Below are 11,787 nucleotides of genomic sequence, written 5' to 3'. Positions count from 1 at the left end.
TTACAATGTAGAAACTTAAAACTTTTACAGATTGTAGCTAATTATAAGAACTATACATATTTTCACTTTTTACGTTAATTTTTTACGTTATACTTCATAAATAAACAATAAAGTTTCAAATTTATCCAGTTTCTGTCCGATTTCTATCTAGTTTTCCGTGAAAAAAAGTTATGGCATCGCAGAGAGACGAATGCTGCGCTTAGTATGGCTGTGGGCTTCGACTGTCCATAAAACGCAAGGTTCGACTGTTGACTACGCTGTCGTGAACTTGGGCCCGAAAGTTTTTGCGTAAGGACAGGCTTAAAAGCCTGCATTGACCCTGCAAAGCTTACGTTGCATTGAGCTGAGTGCGATCATTAAGGTACGTATCCATATAAGGGTGAACCCCGCTCGGTGTAGCTGCCCAAATGGATATGGCATGCGCTCCCCTACATATAAACTGCAAACCGGGTGAATCGAAGAAGGTAAGCGCCAAGCGGCGATCACCGACGTATCCACTATGTGGAGCTACTACACCGAGCGAGGTTTACCCTTGTATGGATACGTACCTTTAGACGGCTTGCGCATCGAAGAACTGCAGTGCGAGAAATTAACAGGGTCTACACCGTGCAATAGTAAAGTATTAGAAGAGATGGAAATACTGCGAAAACTGTAATAGGTGCAAATAATGATTTTGATTTAAGAAATGTATGAAGAAATTATATACTTACATCCTTTTTTAAACATGACGATATATTTTAATGTTTGAAAAGTGTCAGATTAAAAATTAAAAAATAAAAAAATATGAAAAAAAGTTTTTAAGAAACGCTTTTCTTTAGTTATGGATGACTAAAATTTAAAATATTATAAAAAAATCAACTAAAAAGCAAAAAATAAAAAAAACAAACTCGAAGGATTATTCGAAAAAAACGTTCGTTAAAAAAATGGAAAAATCTAACACATTCGTTAAAGAAAACCGTGTGGCGCGTCTTCATCGAATAAAAGGTTTGAGGATAGCGCCCCACGCTTTTCTTTAACGAATGTGTTAGATTTTTGCATTTTTTAACGAACGTTTTTTTCGAATAATCCTTCGAGTTTGATTTTTTAATTTTTTGCTTTTTAGTTGATTTTTTTATAATATTTTAAATTTTAGTCACTCATAACTAAAGAAAAGCGTTTCTTAAAAACTTTTTTTCATATTTTTTTATTACCTTTGTATTTTTGGGTGGCTCACCATGTCCTTGTAACATTGATGATGCTCTTGTTATAGAGCGAAAACGTTTTGTTTGTATGTTTGTAGCCCTATAGGGGTTTTTTAAAACTAATATACCTTTTACCAGGACAAAATTTTTTATTAAATTTTACTTGTAATATTAATGGTATACAGCCAGCTACAGGAAATTCTTCCTTGTGGATACAGATATTAACTGTTTTCCCTATGAAAAATTACCTCCAGAATATGTGGGTAAAATTGTGGCATGTGATGAAATTGGTGCAGCGGACGATCATAAATTGGACACAGTGGGTAAGCTACATATAAAATTTTCTTATGACGGTTTTACAAATTATGAAACAATATATTGTATTAGGAAGTTGAGACAACCTACATACATATATTGAGCAGACAGTCAATCTTTAGGTTTAATGTTTTTTTTTTAAATTTTTATAAATGTAAGCTTAAACAGTTGCTAAGACATTTCCTGGTATTCTTAGTGATATAGTTGAATTTAAAATGGAAATGTCAAATATAATTAAGCCAGATGCTAAACCTTCTGTACAGAGCGTTTCCAGAACCGTGCCTTTACCTTTACTACCAACATTAAGAATTGAAATTGATAGATTGCTAAAATTAGGGATAATTGAACCCATTGAAGAGCCTACTTCTTGGGTCAGTCCAATTGTTTGTATGGACAAGGGAGATTGTGTACGGCTTTGTGGTGACTATACAAAACTTTAAGATATTTTCTCGCGTTATGGTATCCCAGAGGAAGTTAGATCCGACTTTGGTACTCAATTTTTATCAAAATTTATAAAATTTTCAAAAGAATACAATTTTGTTCATAATACGAGCAGTCCGCACTGGCCACAGATCAACGGTGGGATGGAACGCACTGTACCGGGTGTGCCAATAAGAATGGCTCTCGGCCATATCTCAGGAACCGTTTATAGTACAGCTTTGAGAAAAAAATTTTTATAACAAAAGTTGCCTCGGGAAAAGCCTGGAAATTATTTTTATAATTGTGAGTCTACCGCTAGAGGGCGTAATTGAATTTAAAAAATTAAAAAATCTAAATTTTACAAAATTTTCCTAATTAAGGGAAACTGGAATCAGATCATCGTATTCTGCATAAAATTCTGCGCATATTTGATTTCACAAGTTTAAGTCTACCTTTGCAAATAAGAGGTGGGGGTGAGTGGGAACCTTGTTCTGAAAAAATGGCTGTAAGTCTGGATCTGCTAAATCGAATTTTGCAAACTTGGTCTTGTTGAAAACAGATCTTCTTCGTCAATGTAAGAGTTATAATTTCGAACCAGCCTAATAAGTAATATGCCACCTAGGAGGCATTATTTAATTATTTTTCAGAAATCTAGTTTTCTTTGGAAAATATTAAATACAAGTATGCATTTTTGATCCTGTATTATAAAATTAGATTAAATTACCAATAGAATAGCGAAAACCGCATGTCGATACCTTTTTTCTATCTTGAGATATCTTAAGAAACGTGTAGGTAAATTTTAAACATAACTGTTACTGTCACCGGTAAACTAAGTTAAGGAAAAGTAGTGTGCCATGGAAAAAACAAAGAAACATTTTCCAGATGTCAACGTATATAAATATAATTCATTAAAACAACAATAAGACACACAACACTATAAAATGTAATAAAGAAATAAAAACAACTGCTTAGTGACGACCTAAATGTTCAAATTGTTGCCCATTATTTTCGATGCAAGCATTTACTACACTACTACTACAATACTCGAGAAAACATGATCCACAGAATACGAAACGCTATTCAAAGCATTTCGAGAGCAGACATTGAGACTGCTGTTCAATCTACTCTTGAAAGAGTAAATTCTTGCATCGAAAAGATCGGCAACAATTTGAACATTTAAGTCGTTACTAAATAGTTGTTTTTATTTCTTTGTTATATTTTATAGTGTTGTTTGTCTTATTGTTGTTTTAATTAATAGGGCTTTTCAACGCTTCTCATTTGTTTTGAGCCTCTGTCATATGTCGTATAATTCGTGTATAATAGGTTTGTTCTAGCAAACAGTCACACTAGTCAGAAACCGTCAGCAAACAGTTGGTCAGTGAGAGAACATAATGCAGTTACCAGTGCTATCCCCTCTACTCGCGCTGGTCCACCATTCGCTGATGGTTTCAAACCGTTTGAAACTGATGCTAGAACAAACCTATTATTAATATACGATATATGACAGAGGCTCGAAACAAATGAAGGGTACAGGGAAAAAAGGAGGTATGTTTTGTTGAATTTTTCAGGAGAGCATTTTTAAAGTTATAAGACTATTATTATTGATGTTTTGATGGTATTTTTTTTTCAAAATCATATGTTTGGAAAATTTACTCTGTGGGAACACACGAAAAACAATGTGTGTTTACTTATTTCTGCGTGATTCACAACTGACATTCCCCCTAATTAACCGGTAACACCGTGACATTCCCCCTTCTTCTTTTGTATAGGTATTTTATTATTAGTGTTATCTCATGACACAACCCATTTTTAACTAGTGTTATTTACGTATAGTAAAGTACAGAATATAACCTATCTAATGAATTAAAAAAACAAAAAATGAAAATTTCTGGCGTACCCCCTTTTTTCCATGTACCCTTCAAATGAGAAGCGTTGAAAAGCCCTATTATATACGTTGGCATTTGGAAAATGTTTCTTTTTGTTTTCCATAGCACGCTACTTTTCCTTAACTTCGTTTACCGGTGACAGTAACAGTTATGTTTTTAAATTTACCTACACGTTTCGTAAGATATCTCGAGATATAAAAAAGGTATCGACATGCGGTTTTCGCTATTATGTTGCTAATTTGGTCTAATTTTGTAATATAGGATTAAAAATGCATACTTGTATTTAATAATTTCCAAAGAAAACTAGATTTCTGAAAAAAATTAAATAACGCCTCCTAGCTGGCATATTACTTAGCAAGCTGGTTCGAAATTATATCTCTTATATTGACAAAAATAGCTGTTTTCAACAAGACAAGTTTGCAAAATTCGATTTAGCAGAACCGGACTTACAGCCATTTTTTTCATTACAAGGTTCCCACTCACCCCCACCTCTTATTTGCAAAGGTAGACTTAAACTGTGAAAAGAAATATGGGCAGAATTTCATGAGGAATACGATGATTGGATTTCCAGTGCCCTTTCATTAGGTAAATTTTGTAACATTTTGATTTTTAAATTTTTGGTATTCAATTACGCCCTCTAGCGGTGGACTTACAATTATGAAAATAATTTCCAGGCTTTTTCCGAGGCATTTGTTATAAATTTTTTTCCCAAAGCTGTACTATAAACGGTTCCTGAGATATGGCCCAGAGCCATTCTTATTGGGACACCCGGTACAAATTGCAAAAATATTAATTCAGAAAAATAAAAAAGAAGACCTAAGTTTGGCATTGTTAGCATACAGATGTACGCCCCTAGAATGTGGTTTTTCACCTTCTAAATTATTAATGAATAGATAATTAAGATTTTGTTCCAGCTTCAAAGCTTATTAAACTTTTCAAAAGAACCAAGCATTGAAAATAAAAATATCGAAATAAAGGAAAAATAAGCAAAAAAACTACAATAAGCGACACAATGCCAAGGATATAGATCCTCTTAAAGTTGGTGATTTTGTGTGGGTGGTTGATATCAGGAAATATGGTCAAGTTGTTGCGATCTGTCAGGAGCCCAGGTCCTATATAATTGAAATTGAAACTGGGAAACTGAAAGTGAAACTTAAAAAAAATAGATGGCATTTGATTTGTGGCACCCTACTCTTTCCCTGTCTGATTCTTTGTTGAGTATTTTTTATTTGTTCCACATAGCTCCTTAGCTGCATCCAATCAGGCCCGGATGATCTCATGAACTAGTTTTCGTCTGCCGCGCGCATGACGTCACTCACAGAGTAATCGCTGGCGGAATATATAGAAAGGTACACGTAGAATATCATGGCTGCTCAATCAGGGAGAGAATGGAACGTATACACATCAAAATGATCTTTTCAGAGCAGCCGTCTCTAAAATTCCGAATAGCTCTGATGATTTCCGACCTATGGCCCAGAGATCCCACTTAAAGAACAAGAAAAAATTGAAATCTATTAAATTTTACCTGCAATTCGTTCAAATCCTCTTGAATTTCTTGTAGTTGCTCATTTAACCCATTATTTTCCTTAACCAACTTCTCGCATGTGTACTCCAAATCAGACTGTGTGGTTTTTGCGTTATTTCGAGTGACCTAAAACGGATAATAATATTGTATAACCAGCAGCTTTTTGTATATAAGTGTAACTATTGAATAACAGAGAATAACAAGGTTGTGTCTGCCATTTTTGTCTAAACTGAGATTTTTATGTAACGTGGTTCTATTTCATGTTCTTCACCTTAATATGATACTAGCACCGACATCTATTAACAGGTGGCTGAAATACGTATTTTGCAAGGTTCTATCTGCGAGAATTATAAATCTTGATAAGTTAACAAGGTTCTAACTGAAATAAAAACAGTCAACTAAGTACACAGGGTCCTATCTGCAAGAACTAAAAGTTTTTATAAGTAGTTAACAATAAGACTTTATTAAATAACTTGTTTTAAAGAATGGTATATGTGGTAGATACAACTTTATTAAATAAGTTTAAATCATTTTTCAAATCAGAACTACTTTGTATGAACTATTGAAGTAACCTTTTACGGTTAATAAAAATATATTAAAAAAAAACTATACAGAAGTAATAACTTCAAATTGTATTTTGGTATAAAAACGTTTATCTAAAAGTCATCCACATGGATTGCAAAACGTTTTCGTTCTGAACAGAACATCTTCAGTGCCTGGAATGAAGTATTTCCACGTTAGATTAAGGCAAAAAGGTTAAAATTGTGACTGCTAATGAGAAAAATATGTGGAGAATACTTACATTCCGCAAAGTAGTTGTAACTAGCACACCGATGAAGGTGGTAACTTCATAATATATGGCTTACATTATAAATTTTGATAAAATATTGTGACTACAAGTCGATATTACAAGATTAAATTATGTATGTGCCTAAAGAGCAACATGCTTCCCTGCTCGAAAAAACTAGGTACTTGCCATTTCAATTAGCACAGACCAACTGATGTAAAAGGAAAAGGAATGACAAAGAGTGACATGACAAGACAAGGTAAAGTCAATTTTTGGATACGAACTTCAAAAAGTGTAGTTTTAATTTTTGTATTTTAATTAAAATGTAAAGGTAGGTAATAGCTGATTGAAAATATAATTAAAACTGTTTAAAAAATATGTTGAGAATCTATTGTAAAGTCTGAAATAGCAACTCTCTAATCCAGAAAAAACTTTTGGTTTGTTGGAAATATGATTGGTATATTTCACGGTTAGAAGCGTAACGTCATCGATTGTAAAATTTAAAGGTGAAAGTTTAATTTAGTATAATAGAATGAGATATATACTATATGTAAACAATGAATGACCTGAAGTGGAGAGATTGGATGGTAAATAAAGCAGATTTTAATTTTAAATGTTATAGATATATGTACTGTTGGTTGCCTAACATGGTGAGGAATGTTTAAATTTGGCTGTACACTGTTGTAATGATGATTCTGTCTGTTAAAATTGTAAAGGAAATTGTGGAAAAATTAAAGTTAAAATAACTAGAAGAATACAGATCAAGAGTAGATGACAATATTAAAGAAATAAGTGTAAACAATGGAATTTTTAAAATAGTAATGAATTAGTAACGAAAAGGAAAATAAAATATGTGACAGCAAAATCTAATTACACTTTATGTTGTTTAGGATGGAATAGAATCATTCAAGGAAAAATACCATGAAGGCTTCCAGCAGCAGTGGTTAATGTGTGGGTGAATAATGGAATGATATCTAAGTAATATAGGATAAATTATGTGTTAGTGTCAATATGTAATGGAGAATCTAGAATGACTGAGTATCTGAGATAGCGAACTATGAGTTTGATGTGGTATATGGTAGGAGAGTGAACAAACTGAACCAAGTTTGATGTAATTTTAGTGCAAGTTTATAATCTTAAATGACAGAGATGTTAACCAGAATTAAGAACGATGTAAAAGAACTAATATGAAATTAAATTAAAATAGCTGAGTATTGTGGGTTGCCTGATATGTAGGTGGAAAAATAAAAAAAGGTAACAGACTGAATTTAATCTAATGGATTTATGTTTGCAGCACGATATTGTTTAGTATAGTCTAATAAAATTATTTTGAAAGAGAAAAAGGTAACATGAAAATAATAAGAAAAGATAGTAAAATGTGTAGCAGACCAAAGGAATTGACTGTAGTAGTTATTAAATGAGATGAATGAAGCGAAGGTGACATAACAGGCAACAAAACAAAGTGATTGTGTGGTAAGAGAGAGAACATTCCAAAGAGAGACAAGTAAACCAGATCAAGATTTAAGGGCTATTATCAGTAAGAAAATGAGAGTCTAAATAAATTAAGATAAAAATTTGTGATATTAAGAGCTGTAGGACCTGAAATGGCAGAAACATGAGGTAAGACAAGAAAAACACACAACTAAAGGAATAGAAAATAAATGTGAAAGAAGATGGGAAATAAAAGAAAAAGCAAAGTAAGAAAATGTAAAGAAGAAGAAATGAAAAAGAGGAAAAGAAAAAGAAAAACAGAAAAGAAGAATCGAAACTATGGTAGGAATCAGATAAAGTAGGAGAAAAGAGTGAAGGTAAAGAGAAGGTGCAAGTCTAGATGTGTGTTAATGGGTGATTAGTAAGGAAATAGAAGAATGTTAGAAACTAGTGGGGTGTTGGGAAAGAGGGAACAAGGTAATGAATATAAATAACGGAAAAGGAATATGGGAAAGTATAAGAAGGATTAAAGTTGAGTTAGGGGAATAGTTGTCGATGGATAGGAGTAAAAGGACGATTAAGAGTGGTTTGACGATTAACACAATTAGGGCTAGTCCTCATGTCTCTAGAAATCTCAAGGTCCTCATACAGATCCAACCGTAGAGTGTTCCTGTCTTGGATGTTGTGGATTAATTTAACACCATCAGGGATGCTGAAATTGTGATTGTTAACTTTTAGGTGATGGGAAAAAGCTGAAGTAGTATCTCTCTTAGAATGTTCAGCAGATCTGGTTGATAGTAATCTGAAAGTCCTGCCGATGTAAGAGGCATCACAATCAGAACAAGTCAATCTGTAGACTCCACTACGGTTCATATAGTGTATTGTATCTTTTGTATTTGTCAAAAAGTGGCCAAGGGTGTTACCAACTTTGAAAGAAATATGTATGTTTTCAGAAGAATTAGATACAATACGTTTAATCTTTTCAGATAGAGTGGGGTTGTGATATGGTAATGACCTGTAAATGGGTGAGGAGGAAGAAGACTGACAGAAAGCCGAATTTTGTAACGTTCTAGATTCTCTTTTACGGATGAGTTTGACTATTATAGAGGGATCGTAACCATTGTTGACAGCTATTTGTTTTATGATGTTGAGTTCATTATTGAATGAGTCTGTTGGCATAGGTATAGAAAAAAGTCTGTGTATGAAACTTCTAAAGGCTGCTAATTTGTGTGATAGAGGATGATTAGAAGAGAAATGAATAACGTGGTCCGTTTGGGTGGGTTTACGAAAGATACCAAAGTTGAATTGGTCGTTAAGTCTGGAAATAGATAAATCAAGAAAGTTAATGGAATGAGAAGATTCTAGTTCCATGGTAAATTTGATATTAGGGTGGATTTGGTTAATTTTGAGAAGAAGTTGTTGAGCTGAGTCAGGGTTACCAGCAATGAAGACCAAACAGTCGTCTACATAACGAACCCTTTCGTTTCGTTAATAATGAATAATGAATGTAGAAAATGAAGGAAAATAAATAGAATCATTTGGATACTTAATGACAATAACAGCAAAATCTGTCAAAACGGAACTTGGTAAAAATTTGAGATCAGAAAACTAATCAAGAAAAACATAAAACAAAATCCGGCGAATATGACCAACTTGATACGCTAAACTATACGCAAGAACAGAATAAGGTGCATAAATATCCATAACGTGCAGAGTAGAATGAAATGTAGTTTACCTTTGTTCTAGCGTTATCGAGTAAATCAGTCAGTCTATTCATTTCAATTTGCTTTCCACTACGTTGATCCTTAGCTTGAGCCAGTTCTTGATCCAACAGTTTGTGTTCGGCATGCTTAACGTCCAAGGTGCACTCTAGAGCTCTCACTCTATCTCTTAGTTGGCCGACTTGTTCATCTTTATCTGCAATAAAAAAAATATGTTAACTAGACGGTTCATTAATTTTTCTGGTATAAACTACAACTTAGAATCAACAAAAATCATCAACAATTTACCTATAATGCCTGATCTAGCAATACCTCTAATTTTACTAGCAATGCCTCTCTCTCCTCTTAGGCTGACTTCAACAGATCCACCAACTTTTGCTCTCGTTATACTGCTGTTTCTTTTTCCTAAAAAGAAAGAGATTTACAGGGTGTCCCGAAAAGATTGGTCATAAATTATACCACACATTCTGGGGTCAAAAATAGTTCGATTGTACCTAACTTACCTTAGTACAAATGTGCTCATAAAAAAAGTTACAGCCCTTTGAAGTTACAAAATGAAAATCGATTTTTTTCAATATATCGAAAACTATTAGAGATTTTATATTTAAAATGGACATGGGGCATTCTTATGGCATGAACATCTTGAAACAAAATTATAGTGAAATTTGTCCACCCCATAAAAATTTTATGGGGGTTTTGTTTCCTTTAACCCCCCCAAATTTTTTGTACGTTCCAATTAATTCATTATTGTGGTACCATTAGTTAAATACAACGTTTCTAAAAATTGTTTGCCTCTTAGTATTTTTTAGATAAGCCAGTTTTTATCGGGATGCGGCTTCTTTTTTAATATATTTACATTAAAATTTTATGGGGGTCTTTTTCCTTTAAACCCCCCAAATGTTTGTGAACGTTCCAATTAAACTATTATTGTGGTACGATTAGATAAACACAGTGTTTTTAAAACTTTTTTGCCTCTTAGTCTTTTCTTGATAAGTCAGCTTTTATCCAGATGTGGCTTCTTCTTCAAAATATACCTAATAATGTAAATTATAAATAAATTTTCAGATTATTAACAGCTCTCTATAATCGTACTTAACCATATACAAATATGTGGTGGATTCGACCAATATTCAAAATATCTCGATAACCACTGGCTTATCGAAAAAGTACTAAGAGCCAGAAAAGTTTTAAAAATATTGTATTTATCTAATAGTGCAACAATAATAATTTAATTGGAACGTACACAAAAGTTTGGGGGGGTTTAAGGGAACAAAACCCCCATAAAATTTTTATGGGGTGCACAAATTTCACTTTAATTTTTTTTAAATGTTGCTACTATAAGAATGCCACATGTCCATTTTCAATAAAAAATCTCTAGGAGTCTTTGATATATGAAAAAAAATCGATTTTCAGTTTGTAACTTCAAAGGGCTATAACTTTTTTTGTGTGCACTATTGTATATAGGTAAGTGAGGTTCAATTAACCTATTTTTGACCCCAGAATCTGTGGTATCATTTATGACCAATATTTTCGGGACACCCTGTATAACAATGTCATTTGCAAACTTTCAACATATTGCCCATGTTTGATTATATTATTGTAAATATATAGTTACGTTGCTCTGAAAGTAGCAGGAAGTAACAGGAACAGTAACAGGAAGAAGCAGGATTTTTTATGGATAGGAATCAAGGTTGATTCTAATCGTAAATGAAGATCTCAAATCTTATGTACCAGAGAATTTGAGAATGATATGTTAGGTTAGGTTAGGAGTAGGTCGGGACTGAAGAGGTCCACTATCTCGCAACGATAACCCCAAATAAAAATTTAAAACAAATTTCAATGCATTCATTTTGTGCGGATCGTCTTTCTTTCACTCCTAGAAAAAATCAGACGGAAAGAAAAAAATGAATGTAGAAAATGAAGGAAAATAAATACAATAATTTGGATACTTAATGACAATAACAGCAAAATCTGCCAAAACGGAAATTGGTAAAAATTTGAGAGCAGAAAATTAATCAAGAAAAACATAAAACAAAATCCGGCGAACATGACCAACTTGATACGCTAAACTATACGCAAGAACAGAATAAGATGCATAAATTATCCATAACGTGCAGAGTAGAATGAAATGTAGTTTACCTTTGTTCTAGCGTTATCGAGTAAGTCAGTCAGTCTATTCATTTCAATTTGCTTTTCACTACATTGATCCTTAGCTTGAGCCAGTTCTTGATCCAACAGTTTGTGTTCGGCATGCTTAGCGTCCAAGGTGCACTCTAGAGTTCTCACTCTATCTCTTAGTTGGCCGACTTGTTCATCTTTATCTGCAATAAAAAAATATGTTAACTAGACGGTTCATTAATTTTTCTGGTATAAACTACAACTTGGAATCAACAAAAATCATCAACAACTTACCTATAATGCCTGATCTAGCATCTTGCAGTTCATTGTTTAGTTGCTCTAACTTTACTAGCTCTCCTCTTGGGCTGACTTCAACAGATCCACCAACTTTTGCTCTCGTTCT

This window comes from Diabrotica virgifera, chromosome 10 (assembly GCF_917563875.1).
Source record: "Diabrotica virgifera virgifera chromosome 10, PGI_DIABVI_V3a".
In the NCBI taxonomy this organism is placed as follows: Eukaryota; Metazoa; Arthropoda; class Insecta; order Coleoptera; family Chrysomelidae; genus Diabrotica; species Diabrotica virgifera.
Note: the sequence above shows the minus strand (reverse complement) of the source record.